General features: G+C 39.4%; 1 protein-coding gene across 3 annotated transcripts in view; it reads left to right on the top strand.

Moving 5' to 3' along the window:
- efr3a (EFR3 homolog A (S. cerevisiae)) overlaps nt 1-13,381 on the top strand; it is a 134,240-nt gene that overhangs the window by 13,524 nt on the left and 107,335 nt on the right. The window lies entirely within an intron of this gene.

The raw sequence follows: 13,381 nt of genomic DNA, 5'->3' as shown, positions 1-13,381 counted from the left end.
TGTGTGTGTGTGACAGTGACAGAGTAAGGGAGGCTAACAGAGTCCAGGTCTGTGTCTTGGTGAACAAGCCTGCACGGCGGCGGCCATTGATCTGCTCTCTGTCTGAACCATTGAGCCCACTCATCCTGACCGTCCAATCAGCTGCCTGGTTCCGCTCGACTGACACACCTCAAGACCAATCGGTGCCACGGCACAGATTTCATGTTGTCAAAGCGAGTGAGGGATGGGCCACAATAGGATGCTGGTGATTGATGATTTGTAGCTCTCGTTATTGTTTTTATGAATTAAAGCTGTTTCACTTCAGCAGCTGCAGTGTCTGTACAGGACCGACTCACATCATTTTAGGTCCTAAAAGTTTTAAATGCCCGCAAATTCAAATTGTTTATTTAATTGTTCGGACTTTCAGGATTATTATTTTTGGTTCTTATTTTTCCAAAAAAGTCCAGAAATTGATCAGTGATTACTTGTATAAATAAAAATTAAAAGCTGTAAGTTTAAAAGCTCGTATGTATCTTTTGAAACATCTGAATATTTTTCAGTAAAAATAAAGTAAAAAGATGAGCCTTAATTATCAGCAAATAATGGTAATTATTTGCATAACGTTAACATACAGCTCAGTAAGCTCTCAGCTACGTCGTTGGTCCCATTCATAGCAGCACCTGAGAGCAGAATATAAAAATATTTAGTGTAATGTTTTCTTGGTTTGAATTCAACAAAATATTTTTTCCCCCACTTGATTTGCAGGTTTTTGCACCTCATCCTGTTTTTAAGATGGTTTCTGAAACATGAACATGAAAATTTTAAAGAGCCATTCACAACCCCACCTTCTGTATTCACAGGTGACCCTTTGGATGGTGCAGCTGTAGTCACAGTAACATCCATTTGGAAACACCTTCCATACTATTCCATAATACCGTCAATACTGTTTACTTTGACTGAAAATGTTGAATGTATCTACTGACACAACCAGCTGCTTCAGCTCTCCGACACTAGTCTAGTTGACAGAGATTTACACATTTTTATATATAACGTTCCTCGGCCAGTAACTGAAGAACCTCCATAAACTGTTCTCTACATGTAGACTGCCAGTGTCCAGACTGTGTGCACAGGTGAATGTAAGTATAAGGACTGTGTGTGGTTGTTTGGGTGGATTGCAGTCGTCCTTGAGCCTCAGGCTGGCAGATGTTTGATTGGCAGCAGCGCTGAAGCACCAGAGGTCATCTGTTGTCTTTCATGCTCAATTAAGTAGCTCCCACTGACCCTGCTAGCTCGCTGCTAGACACACACACATGTTTGTACTTTTATACTTGTGAGAACCCTCATTGAAATGCATGTCTAGCAACTAAATGTGTAAACCTAACCCGAACCGTAACCTAATTCTGACCTTGGTTCTGAAAGGAGGCCTTAGCCCGCCAATAGCCTTCTGAAAATGTGAGGAGTGGACATAATGTCCAAAAATGTCCTCACTCTGTATACAACTCAAATTGGTCCTCACAAAGATAGAAGTACAAGAGCACGAACACAGATGTATGCTCAAACAAACACTTGGATGCAAAGACAAGTACACACAGGAAACACATACACGAATGTCCTACTGTCAAAATAGCTGACTGTAAAATATACAGTAGTGTACACACACACACACGCAGTTATGAAACACACGTTACACAATAGCTGACTGAGCAGGAGGACAGCTATTCACATACACACACACACTGCTCACAGCACTGTAGCGTGCATTCATTTTGACACACACTCTGTAGGCAGACATACTCGAATACAAAGCACAGAGGTTAGAATATCACAGGTTAACAATTATACCTCGGTTGGACACGAGAGAATAACAAACAATTAATATTGTATCAATTATGCTTTTCCTTTTGCCTCCATACAGGTTTTACAGCTGGGTGTGTCTGACCACAGAGGGAATCACCACTGTGGTCAGACACAACCAATCTTTAAAGCAAATAAAGGGTGTTGCTCATGAACCCAGATTGGGAAAGATAGCTGTCATTTTGAGCCAGCTTGTGCTGCACACATATACACAGTTTAATTTCAATTTTGATGTTTAAACTGGTGCAGTGTCTCTATTTAAAGGGTCAGTTAACCAAAACAAAACACACTTCCCCTCTTTCCCCTAGTAGTATCTAACATGCAGGATTTGTCCCTGAGATCTTTGCCTCCACCATCAATGGATTTGAATTGTTTTGTTATTCCCCTTGTCTTTATTTGAATGGGTCCTGAGAAAGAGACATTTAATCCGATTGACACTGAAGATGTTTGAGGGATTATGGATCAAATCTTTCTTTTTATCTCTCACCACACCTTGTTCGTCATTGAGTGGATTTTGGCTCAGCTTCAGGGAAGGAGGAGTCTCTTTGCTGTTTGTTAATTTTCAGAATTGCACTGATTGGCTGAAAGGACGGTTTCATGTTCACGATGGACATTTTTTCCGTTGTCGTGCCATTTGTTGCACTTTGACTTTGGGTTGATGATTCCAGCCCTTTTATATTTGAAGACTGATTTAAAAGTGTTTGAGGAGGGTTCTTCTAATTTAACCCGCGACTCGCATGTTGCTCTTGCACAGTTAAGTTGTGCTGGAGCAGAAGTAGTGCGACAGCAAATTATCTACAAACAAGAGCAAAAGTTTCTTTCCTGATGACACTCGAGATGTCATCAGTAAAATTAAGGCCTGAGCTCAAGGGGGAAAATCACCAGTTTGGTCAGTGCAGATGGGATCAAAATTAACAAGTAGCTCAAGTTATAATTACAATTAACCTACTTTCCATGGCCAACTGTCCAAATGGGGCTCATCACTAAAATTACCTTCCTCCTCGACCCTTGCAGTGTAAGGGATCCTACACACACAAACTTTCTTAGCTTGTGTGCTTGAGGCTACATTTTGTTACATTTAACAATTAAAATCTGATCAGTGGCGTCTGAGGTAACATGAGGATGAACAAATGTTGGTCAAATTTCAGTGAGATTAGAGATATTTTGAGTGACAGACGGATATAAAATTACCATTTTGCCAAATTGTGCGCTGAAGTGATGCGGGACAGTTTCTGTAGATACCAAACCTCAGTCCGAGAGTCCAACGTGAGCAGACCTCTGCATCAGATCAACCCGTCTTTCACATGTGGTTTGAGGTTCTCTCCTGTTGACTCTCCTGATCTGATGTAGTCTGACCAGACTGAAACCCCTCAGCCAGAAAATGAAATATGATTTTTGTCGGGAGTGTGAAAAAATCCCTCCGTCCTCCTCCTCCTTCTTTTTTCTCCTGACCTGTATTGTAATTTTACATCTCCAGACATTTAGCTGACGATGAGCTTTGATTTGTAGGTTTTTATCTCAGGTGACCTACACTGAGGTAGGTCACAGTCAGTTGGGTAGTAACGGGTGTTTGGTTACTGGTACTTGAATAAATTGTTCTTGTAAGAGTACTTTTCATGCATCATACTTTTAATTTAGTGCAAGTATATTTTGGTCACTGGTTTCAGACTATGCTAGCAGCTAATGCTCTAAGTAGTGTTGAAGTGATTAGTCGATAGGTCTGTTACGATAACTAGCTTTGTTGGACGATAATATTGTATCATAAAAAAATTGCGATAAACAATATTATTGTCATTTTAAGACTATTTTATGCCACTGATATAGTAATATAATAGCATAATAATGTAAGTACACCCTTTCAAAGAGCAATGAACTTTTAAGCTGCCTGAGCCGCGCCCATGGTGAACTCAGAAACAGAGAGCGGACGACGAGAGGACCACGTCTCAGACTCGGCATAGGTTTTTGTTTTTGTTTTTTTTGTTACATGCGGCTTAGGCGCTGTGGAAAAAACGCTCAGGCGTCTTAGAATGTAGGGAAACCCCTGCTGTTTATTCTGGCATCATGTTGGTTAAAATGTTGGTGACATTGGTATCCAAATAAACACAATGGGCAATATCGTACGATATATGGACATAACCTTGATCATTTTTGCTGACCTCGATAAGTCGATAAAGTAATATTCGTGACAGGCCTATCAGTTGATCAGGTTTTTAGTCAATCAACAGAAAAATTAAACAACTATAATTTCTCTAATCTAATTTTGTTAAGCAACAATGGCAAACATTCTCTGGTTCCAGTTTCTCAGATGTGAGGATTTGCTGCTTTTCTCCCTTTTTTATATAATTGTAAATTGAATACTTTTGGGTTTTGGACTGTTGGTTGGACAAAACAAGACATTTGAGGAATTAACCATGAGCTCTGGGAACTTCTGATGGGCTTTTGTCATTCCTTTTTAGGCATAGCAATAGTAATTTGTTGCAGCTCTAGCTGAGCGTTTGTGAATGCTGGTTTGAGCAGTCTGTGTTTATTCACCCCAAACAGCCAATGTACAAACTGCACAGACTTTAGCTATAGCTAGCAATGGATGCACGTGTGTGTGTGTGTGTGTGTGTGTGTGACAGCTCGGCTGACTGAACTCAGTCACTCATTCACCAAAAACTCCAGTTCTGTATTTTTCCTCCAGTCTGTTTCCTCGTGTCTCTGCATGTTTAAGAAGCACATTCATAAAGTCTTAAGATAAGTGGAAATTTTTCGCTCAAGTTGAAACATTTTTAACTTTGCATCACACGCTCTGTCTGTACACAGAATGCAAAGGCCTTGATTTTGTCTGAGAGAGGGGCCCACAGCGTCAGACTTTGCGAACCCCTGACATACATCAAGATGTTCAGCTTCTGCTGCTCTCTCTCATAATGTGAAGATCCAAGTGATGCTGCAAATGGTGTGTGGTGGTATTAAGCAGTGAATAAGGCAGGGTCATCAATATATGATATTAAACGGGAGAGAAATTGGCAGCAACACTGTCATCTTCTCCTGTAAAAATATATATAATTTTTTTTTTTTTATCTTCTTAAAAAATAACTTTTTGAGCCCAAACTGGCACTTTGTCAGTTGAGAAGAATAAATACTTTATGAAGAGCCGGTTTATGATTGAAACATACTGTTCGTCGTGCACCAAGGTTTCACTGGGAGCAGGTGACCGTGTTGTACTGTAAGCCGTTTGAGAGACGTAACAGCTGCAGTTTTTGGGACTGTGTGTGGTTCTTTACTAATGAAGTTACTCGCTAAGTCGTTTTCATTGGATAAAGTACTATCCTACTCTTACTCAAATAACAACACTTGAACTTGAGTACAGTTTTTGTTGCCTCTACGCTCCTCTGGTCAGTCTTTTCTGACACTGAGCTCCAATCTCAAACATTTTCGCCAACGCGAGCTCAGTCCACACAGCCAGAACCACAAATGACTTTAACGAGACGGGTGGGTGGGTGTTTTTAAACTCAGCGTTTTAATTAGGAAACTTTAAATAACATTCTTACAGACTAGACTGGTTGAATCAGTAAAAGCTGACAGCAGCACACAGAGCTATAGACACAACGTCACTGAGTTATAAAGGGCTGTGTATGAATTGATTGGGTTGCATAATTGTGAGTGTGTGTGTGCGTGCTATTGCTTTGATTACCAAAGCTGATGATGCTGATGGAATTTGAGTAGAATGATCAGGTGTGCTGTTTGGCTCCGCCCCCACTTCATACCTCACTCGGCCTCCTCAGTGTGATTGGTGGAACTGCATAATGCAAAATGCATCCTAATTGGCTGGACAATAGGAATCGAATATTAACAGTGTAATAGTTTATGAATTCATGTACTGCGGTGATGGTATGACTCTATTGGGTTTTTAACACTGTTAGGATGGATTGCATCATCAGGAATTAATTTCCAATTCCTGATGATGCAATGATCTTTACCAATTGATTGATTTTAGTTTAATCAATGTTGAGTAATTTTTGATCAAATTACTGTTTTAAACTGTTGTGAACAACACATACATGTTGAAATCCTAGAAATAAACTAAAGAAACCTCGCTGTCAAAAAACTTGAATTTGTTATCAGGCTGCAGCCTCTGACCTGTTCTCTTCTGCATCAGGGCTACACACACACACACACACACACACACACACACACACACACACACACACAGCGCAGTCAGGACAGCAGAGAGGCGGGTGAGATCACTCGAGTTGACTACGCTCGTTATTGTAAGTGCAATAAAACCTTCACGAGTAAAAAGCCAAGACTTTATCAACACACCTGTTCAACAGGCATAAAGATGTGAACATGTAGAAAGAGAGATTTTCCTTTAATCTGTGCAGTCTGATCAACCGGCGATATGTTTACACAAGCACAGTGTGCTAGCTCGGCTAACAGTGAATTGTTACAAACAAGCTAAAACGAAAGCTCTCTGTATGTCGTCTGTTTAACTTAGTTTGTCATGTATCTTAAAATGTGGCAAAGTTTTAGAGATTTAAGATCTAAATAAGAGAATATAATAATAAGAGAACCAAGATGAATTTGAGGTCAGATGTTGATGTGTGTCTTTTTTTATTATCTGATCTGTGCTCCTGCTACCTGCTCAGTTTCACACTCACAGGGAAGCAGTCAAAGCCAGAGGCCTGATGTTCTCACGTTTACAAATGAAATCGGGGTATATGGAGGCCGCTGTGCTTCCCAGAATACCGAGTTCATGGAGTCTCTATTTTTGCCGCAGGATTAATTGATATTGCCCATGGCTGAAGTCTTAACGTGATCAGTTTAATTCAGTCTCTGGCAGATCGAGAAGATTTGATTGCTGATAGAAATTCATTGAGAGGCAGTTGCAGTTAATTGGATTTGCTCCGGTTTAAGAGACACACGACTTCTTTTAAAAGGCTGTTTCTGACTCGAAAGCGTCACTGCTCATAAACCTCACTGATACGTGACTACAGACACTAAAACACGAGACAGTTTATAAGTGTATCACAGACATTTAAACCAGACAATATACTTTGTAAAAGTCATGTCAAGAAATATGTTGTTGTTGTTATCCTGTTGTTAAGAAAATTACTTATTAAAGCAGTTTGGTTATGCTTAAGGGGAAAAAAATAATAAAAACAAAAAAAGACCAAAATGAGACTACTGCATAATAATTGAATCTCATGTTTGAGCATAAACCTCTTCTATGCCTCGCAGCTGCTTCGCATATTTGTTAAATTGCAGCACAAACCTGATTAAACTTAATAAGGTATTGATCATCCATCGATTGAGCATGCCAAGATCCAGCAAAGCCATGATAAATAATTGGGGTTATTCCACTAAATATTGATCGCTGAACCCTTCCTGAGCAAAGACGATGATACTTGTTTAGTTTGCAGTATTTATTGAGAGTGTGTGTTTTTGGTACTTTGACCAGCTGTCAGTTGTTTTTGTATTTTTAAATAGATTCAGATGTGGTTAGTAGTTTGAAAAAGAAAATCTACAGCTACGACTAGTCACGTACCCTTAAACAGTTTTTTGTTGTTTTTAGTTTTCCAACCAGATTCTTTTTGCGTTAAATATGTTTTTGGTGATGAATTCATCGCTTTTTAAACAAAAACAGCTCAATTGTGAGAATTTGTTTTTGTTTTTTCAATTTTAAATCATTGTAAAGTGAATGACTTTGGGATTTGGACTGTTGGTCGGGACACCAACTTGGGCTGTGGGAACTCGTGATCAGAGTTTTTCTCTAACTTTTTTCCTGACCTATTTCAAAGACTAAATGATCATTTGATTAATTGCAAAAATAAATACAGATTATTAATTGCAGCCCTTTTTTAAAGATGTGAATCCTGTGTAAAGAATCGTCAAAATCACAGGCATGTATCATCTGCCAAAACCTTATATACTTATTCAAAATGACCACAATGTGCACTATTATCAGAGTTTCTGGCATATCCAAATTTTTGTTTTTAAAATCATGTCCGATAGTTTGAATACATTTTAACGAACCCAGACTGTCTTTTGTTCATATTCCGGCTGAACAGTTTAGAGACAGAAAATGAGTGTCTGTCTCTGGTCAGTCATCCGGAGCAGAGCAACAGTTCCCATTAAAGCTTGTTTCCATACATGGTCATCAAGAGCAGCTCCAGAGCTTTTGTCTATTTAACATCACATGTTGGAGATTTGGATGACTTGTTTTTAGTTCTGTGAGAGACTGATGTTTGCAAATCCCAACTTAAATCTACCTGAGCCCCGTGTCAGTTAATCAATGTAAATCCATGGTTCGAATACAATAAAACACTGAGGCAGCTCTTCCATTTTAAGAATGATGTATGGCTGTTAACAGACATTAAAATAGTCTACTGCTGGACGCCCGCCATCACTCGTCTGCAGCTGCTGTCACGAGATGTACGTCAGGATGTAGACAGTCTGCTGTCTTTCTTAGGTCCTCTCAGACTGTAGGAGAGATCTATTTGTCCTCGGTCACATGTCTCTGGATGTTTCTCATTACGGGCTGCTGATGTGTCTCTACTCAGAGCATCAGATTTTGTTTTTTGATTCTGATCTGTGGCATTTATTATTGATGCAATCCATTCCAATACCAATATTAACAGTAACATTATAAAGCTGCACTCTGCACTTTTTACATGGTATGCACATTTGATGTACATTAACCTTAGTGCAGCCAAGCCAAGATTCTTGAAGAAAACGATTTGCATGCATTGCAGGTTTCTTAAAGTTCTAATCCTTAAGATATTTGTGGTGTCAAAATAAAAGTTTTGATACTATTTAGGGTCTGCATTTTTCTGCAATAGCTCAGTTGTTGTTCTTCTGTTTTATTTCGTGTTTGCTGCCCCCAGTGGTTGATACTTGTGTAATTTTGAATGGAACTCTTGGCCCTGTAGTAGTAAAACCCATCTCCCTTTGCCACATGTAACCACAGGTGTTGCCAAATCAACCAGGGCTGATACAAAGTCCTGTGAAGATGTTAAATTACAAAATACTCCTGTCTTTGCAGCCAAAATCCTCACTGATTAAGACACTGTAGATTCACCTTTCTGCTCAAATGAGTAGTATAGTTGTGGAAGAAGTTGAATGGTTTAAAACACGGACAAAATACTAAATTATCTCAAGCAAGCTCCCCCTCTAGAGAAAACTTGACACACCAACATTAGATCTTATTGTGGTATCCTGTAGTATATCCGTTACTTTAGACCAGTTGATCTGGTAAACATTAAGAGAGTGCACTCATCTTAACATGATTTTTTTTTTTTTTTTTTTTTTTTTTTTTTACAGTGTTGGAGTTCCTGGCTTTATTACAGTTTTGCTACTACTTGTTACCATTTTATGCCTCTGTAGTGCAGCTTTTCCTATTGCAATGCTTTCTAAAGTATATTTTGTGGTGTGAAAACTGATTTAAACAGATTCATAGACAAAAAAGATGGAACTCTATTCCAATTTATCCTTGTAGGTAAATTTTCCTTCAGACTGAGCCATCGTTTGGTTGTTGTGGGTGCAGCTCTCGCTCATCATCGCATTGCTGTGCTGAGCAGATGTGTTTTTTCAGCACAAGTAAACTCAAGTGGTGTTGCGTAAACAGCACCATATGCCTGTGAACGCTGTAGATCCCTTCCTGCGGTGGCATTTGGCAGTCCTCTCACTGCCACATTGAGTCTGAGTCTGTCAGAAGAGGAAGCAGCAGAATACTGCCCCACTCAAAGATTTCTAGACTCTAGGTTTGAGAATGCCCAGTTTCCTGGCAGACCAGAGGTCTGCTGATGTGCTTTTCAGCAAGGAACTTAAAGTCTAGTTCATCCAGTAGCTGACTCGTAGAAGTCTGCTGTCGTGATGGGCAGCTCTGATTGCAGAAAAGTCCATTTGTGCTTTTTAGCCTTCTCTTGGATAATAGTTTTGTAAATGAACTTTTTATATTTATTTATTTATTTATTAGCCCAATGATTCTGTTAATTTGTGTTTCATTGCAGAGTTTCACTTTATCGTGATGTTTTCAGTGCCATTTCAGAGGTTTTTCCACCCTAACATGTCCATGTGCTATTCTGGCTTTGAAAATGGTATTAAAATAAATCCAGCCCAAAGTATCTGTTATCACACTTTAATATATTTCTGAAATCCACAATAGAATTAAACATACAAGAAAAGAAAAATGGCCCCATTCAGTTATTTAGCAATTTGATCTGAGTGAGGAATCAGCTACTAAAAGGATTAGGATTGAATTCTTGCTGTCCTTCCCGGACTCCGTTTTCTCAGTTTTCTTGCTGTTACAGTAAAGTCTGTTCATCAGATCCAGCTGCTGCTTCTAAGAAACATTTTTATTGGTCATATTTCATTCTCAGGTTTGGGAATCAAACTTAACCGAGTGCATCCGTACAGACGGAGGAGCTGTGAAAACCTGTTTCACAGTGATTCTTCTTCTTCTTTCTTTTTGACAGACAAATCTCAGCACCGTGGGGAAAATGAAAGCAGGGTTTTGATCCCTTTTCCTTTTTGGGGGGTTTTGATGATCACAGTGTGGTGCGGCGCCTCCGTCGCTCAGCCTGAACTCCCATTGTGAGCTGACATGAATTGAAGGCTTGGCAGATAGAAAATGTCTTTTGATGCCTTTTTACTGTCATCAGTGAAGCAGCAGGGTCATTCCTGCTGAACTTGGATTGTCCTGAACTACTCAGACGAGGTACAGAGACGCAAAAAAATATTTTTGTTTAGAAATGCTGGTGAGACAGTGGCATTGGTCCCACCGTATCACCATCTAGTAGGTTTGTACAAGGACACTGAGTAGGTATCAAAGTGCACTTGCTATTTTCATTCATGCATAGATTGAGTTAGGTGGATTTTTCCCAATGAAGATGTCCTAACCTGCTCCGTAGGTATAAATATAAAATACCTGGCAAATCAACGTACTTCCATCACATTGTTGCATATATAAAATTTGGTCCTGATTTATTGAATTACAATATTTCCCACAATGGTGTAATACACCCAGGGTAGAGATCTGTAGATGGTGCATGTTTGCAGGTGTAGAACTGGTTTGAGAATGACTGAACTTGCTATTGTGAATTAGCGAGTTTGTGAGTGAGTTGCATTTGTCATTTTACAGTACGTACAGTTACGTCCCAGTGAAGTTTATCATAGCTGCAGTCTGTATCATTGTCACTCATGTCTGTTGTCTTTTGAAAGCTGAGTTAAGTAACAGAGATATTCCTGACAATCCCCCCTGAGCTTCCACACCTGAGAGCAGCTTCATTATTAGACTGACACTGTCGTCACAGCCAGGGGACGACACTCTGTCAGCCTGTGATATGAGAGGAGGTGCCATTAACTCAGGCTTCACTCACACACACACACACACACACACACACACACACACACACACACACACACACAGTGAAGCCACTGTGTGTAGCTTGTTCAACTGTGTTTGTTGTGTTCATGTTATTTGCTTTTCTGTTTATGTACTGCCTTGCTGCAAAAATAATTTCCTCTTGTAGGATAATAAAGATATGAACTGAATTAAACATGTGAATTCATCGCATATGAAATGGTTTTCGACATATGTTCATCCGTGGCTGACTGGTGAATCACGTGCAGCATGCAGCGCCGTCGTAACGCCGCCGCCAACTGGGACCTTTGAGATGGATATTGAGTCATCCGCAGTGTGGAAATGTCACAGAAAAGTCAGTGTGTCACTCATATATCTCCTCTGTGACGTGTGTGTGTGTGTGTGTGTGTGTGTGTGTGTTTTTTTTTTTTTTTTTTTTTAAACAGCTACTGTATGAGACACAGACAGAGAGACACACAGAGAGAGACACAGAGACGCAGACAGACGCAGAGAGAGAGACGCACAGAGACAGACAGACAGAGAGAGAGACACACACACACACACACACACACACACACACAGATTTTTCCTGGTGAATTACATGGTGGTGCAGTACCGGAAACTGACGTCTGGTTTGTACGACAGCGATTTAATTAGCAGAGGTCAAGAATCAAACTGCTGATAATCAGTTATTGTGTCTGGGTTATCAGAGTCCCATCAGATGTAATAACTGGATCTGTGGAGCTCTGCTGCTCTTTATGTTCTCCTGTGGCACTCCAATTATCTTTCCTTCAGAGCCACAAACTTTCTCATCATGTCGGTGTCACAGGTGTCTCCACAACACTCTGCGATAACACAAGAAGCAGGCTTAATGACGCTGTGCACAGACGTCTGAACAGAATATAGGATCAGGCCGTCGCGACTGTTGCGCCCCCTTTTGGAACACGTTTACCCCCTGCCAGCTTTCATTAGTTTACATCTAGAGAGTTGCTAAGTACATTACTCCAGTACTGTGCATAGGTACAGTACAGTTTGAGGTACCGGTATGTTCCACTCATCCTTTACATCATATAGCTCCTGCAGTTGCCATCATAAATCTACTTTGCAGATTAAGATTTTACATACACAAGTGAAGCTGTAAACTGATAAAACATCAAAACTGAACTGTCCGCCACTTCACTATCAGTACTTCTATTCTTAATACTTGAGTACATTTTACTGCTAATACTGCTTGTTATTTAAAAAAAAAAGTAAACATTTTAATGCAGTGCAATATATTTTTTTTTGTCATGTATTTGAGGGTAAGTTTAACCCCAAACTTCATCTTTTGTAAAACACAGTTCTGCTGAATAATGCACCAAGAGTCATTGTGGATTCAGATTTTGGCAACAGTATGGAGGAATTCTGTCTTGACAGTAATTTGCAGTAGAGGTTTTGCTTTCCAAATCAAAGACATGATATTTATGACTAAGCAGTTGCAATAGCTATTGCCCATATTACTAAAAATAAGTGAGCTTTGAACTGTACTTTGTAGTATAGTCCAGCGGATACTAGCTTTTTGAGGCAAACACTCATGTCAGTATTTCTGAGTTATGTATAATCTATCAGCTAATATGCTTCTTTTTCTTTCTTTTTTTAAAAAAAATAATTACCAAAATATGCATTGAGCGGAACATCTTAGCTATATCAGTGCTCTCTGGTGGACAAACTATGTAATGTCACTGTTTTTACACTTAAACCATATCTTTGGCATTTCTGTGCTGCAGTATCTTATTCCTTATCGACAAAATTTATCCCCATACCAACATATGTGTGAAAAGCTTACATCGACTGATATTTGTAGATAGTTCTGGGTTGTTTTTGTTTTTTTGGATTTATTAATTAACTTTAATAAATCCAAACTAAACAGCAAAAATGTATCATTTATTTTCTGATTTGTCATCTATGATTTAAGGTTTTATTGAGTTTGGGAACTAGCACTACTTGGTTAAAGATCATGGGTAAAATAAACCAACGTTGAAATTTGGTAGAAAATGGGTCAATGTGTGTCGGTGTGTACTGTATCTTCATTTTGCCAAGAGTGAAAGGATGAACTGAGATGCGTTGAGAAAGTAATATAATACAAACCTTGAACTGTTGAAGGTTCCTGAGCTCTCTGAGGATTTATGAAGAGGAATCAGCTAAATCCTCTCCTTCCATCTC

The sequence above is a fragment of the Siniperca chuatsi genome, linkage group LG13 (assembly GCF_020085105.1).
Source record: "Siniperca chuatsi isolate FFG_IHB_CAS linkage group LG13, ASM2008510v1, whole genome shotgun sequence".
In the NCBI taxonomy this organism is placed as follows: Eukaryota; Metazoa; Chordata; class Actinopteri; order Centrarchiformes; family Sinipercidae; genus Siniperca; species Siniperca chuatsi.
The sequence above is the reverse complement of the archived record's forward strand: the minus strand, read 5'-3'. Positions and strand labels throughout refer to the sequence as shown.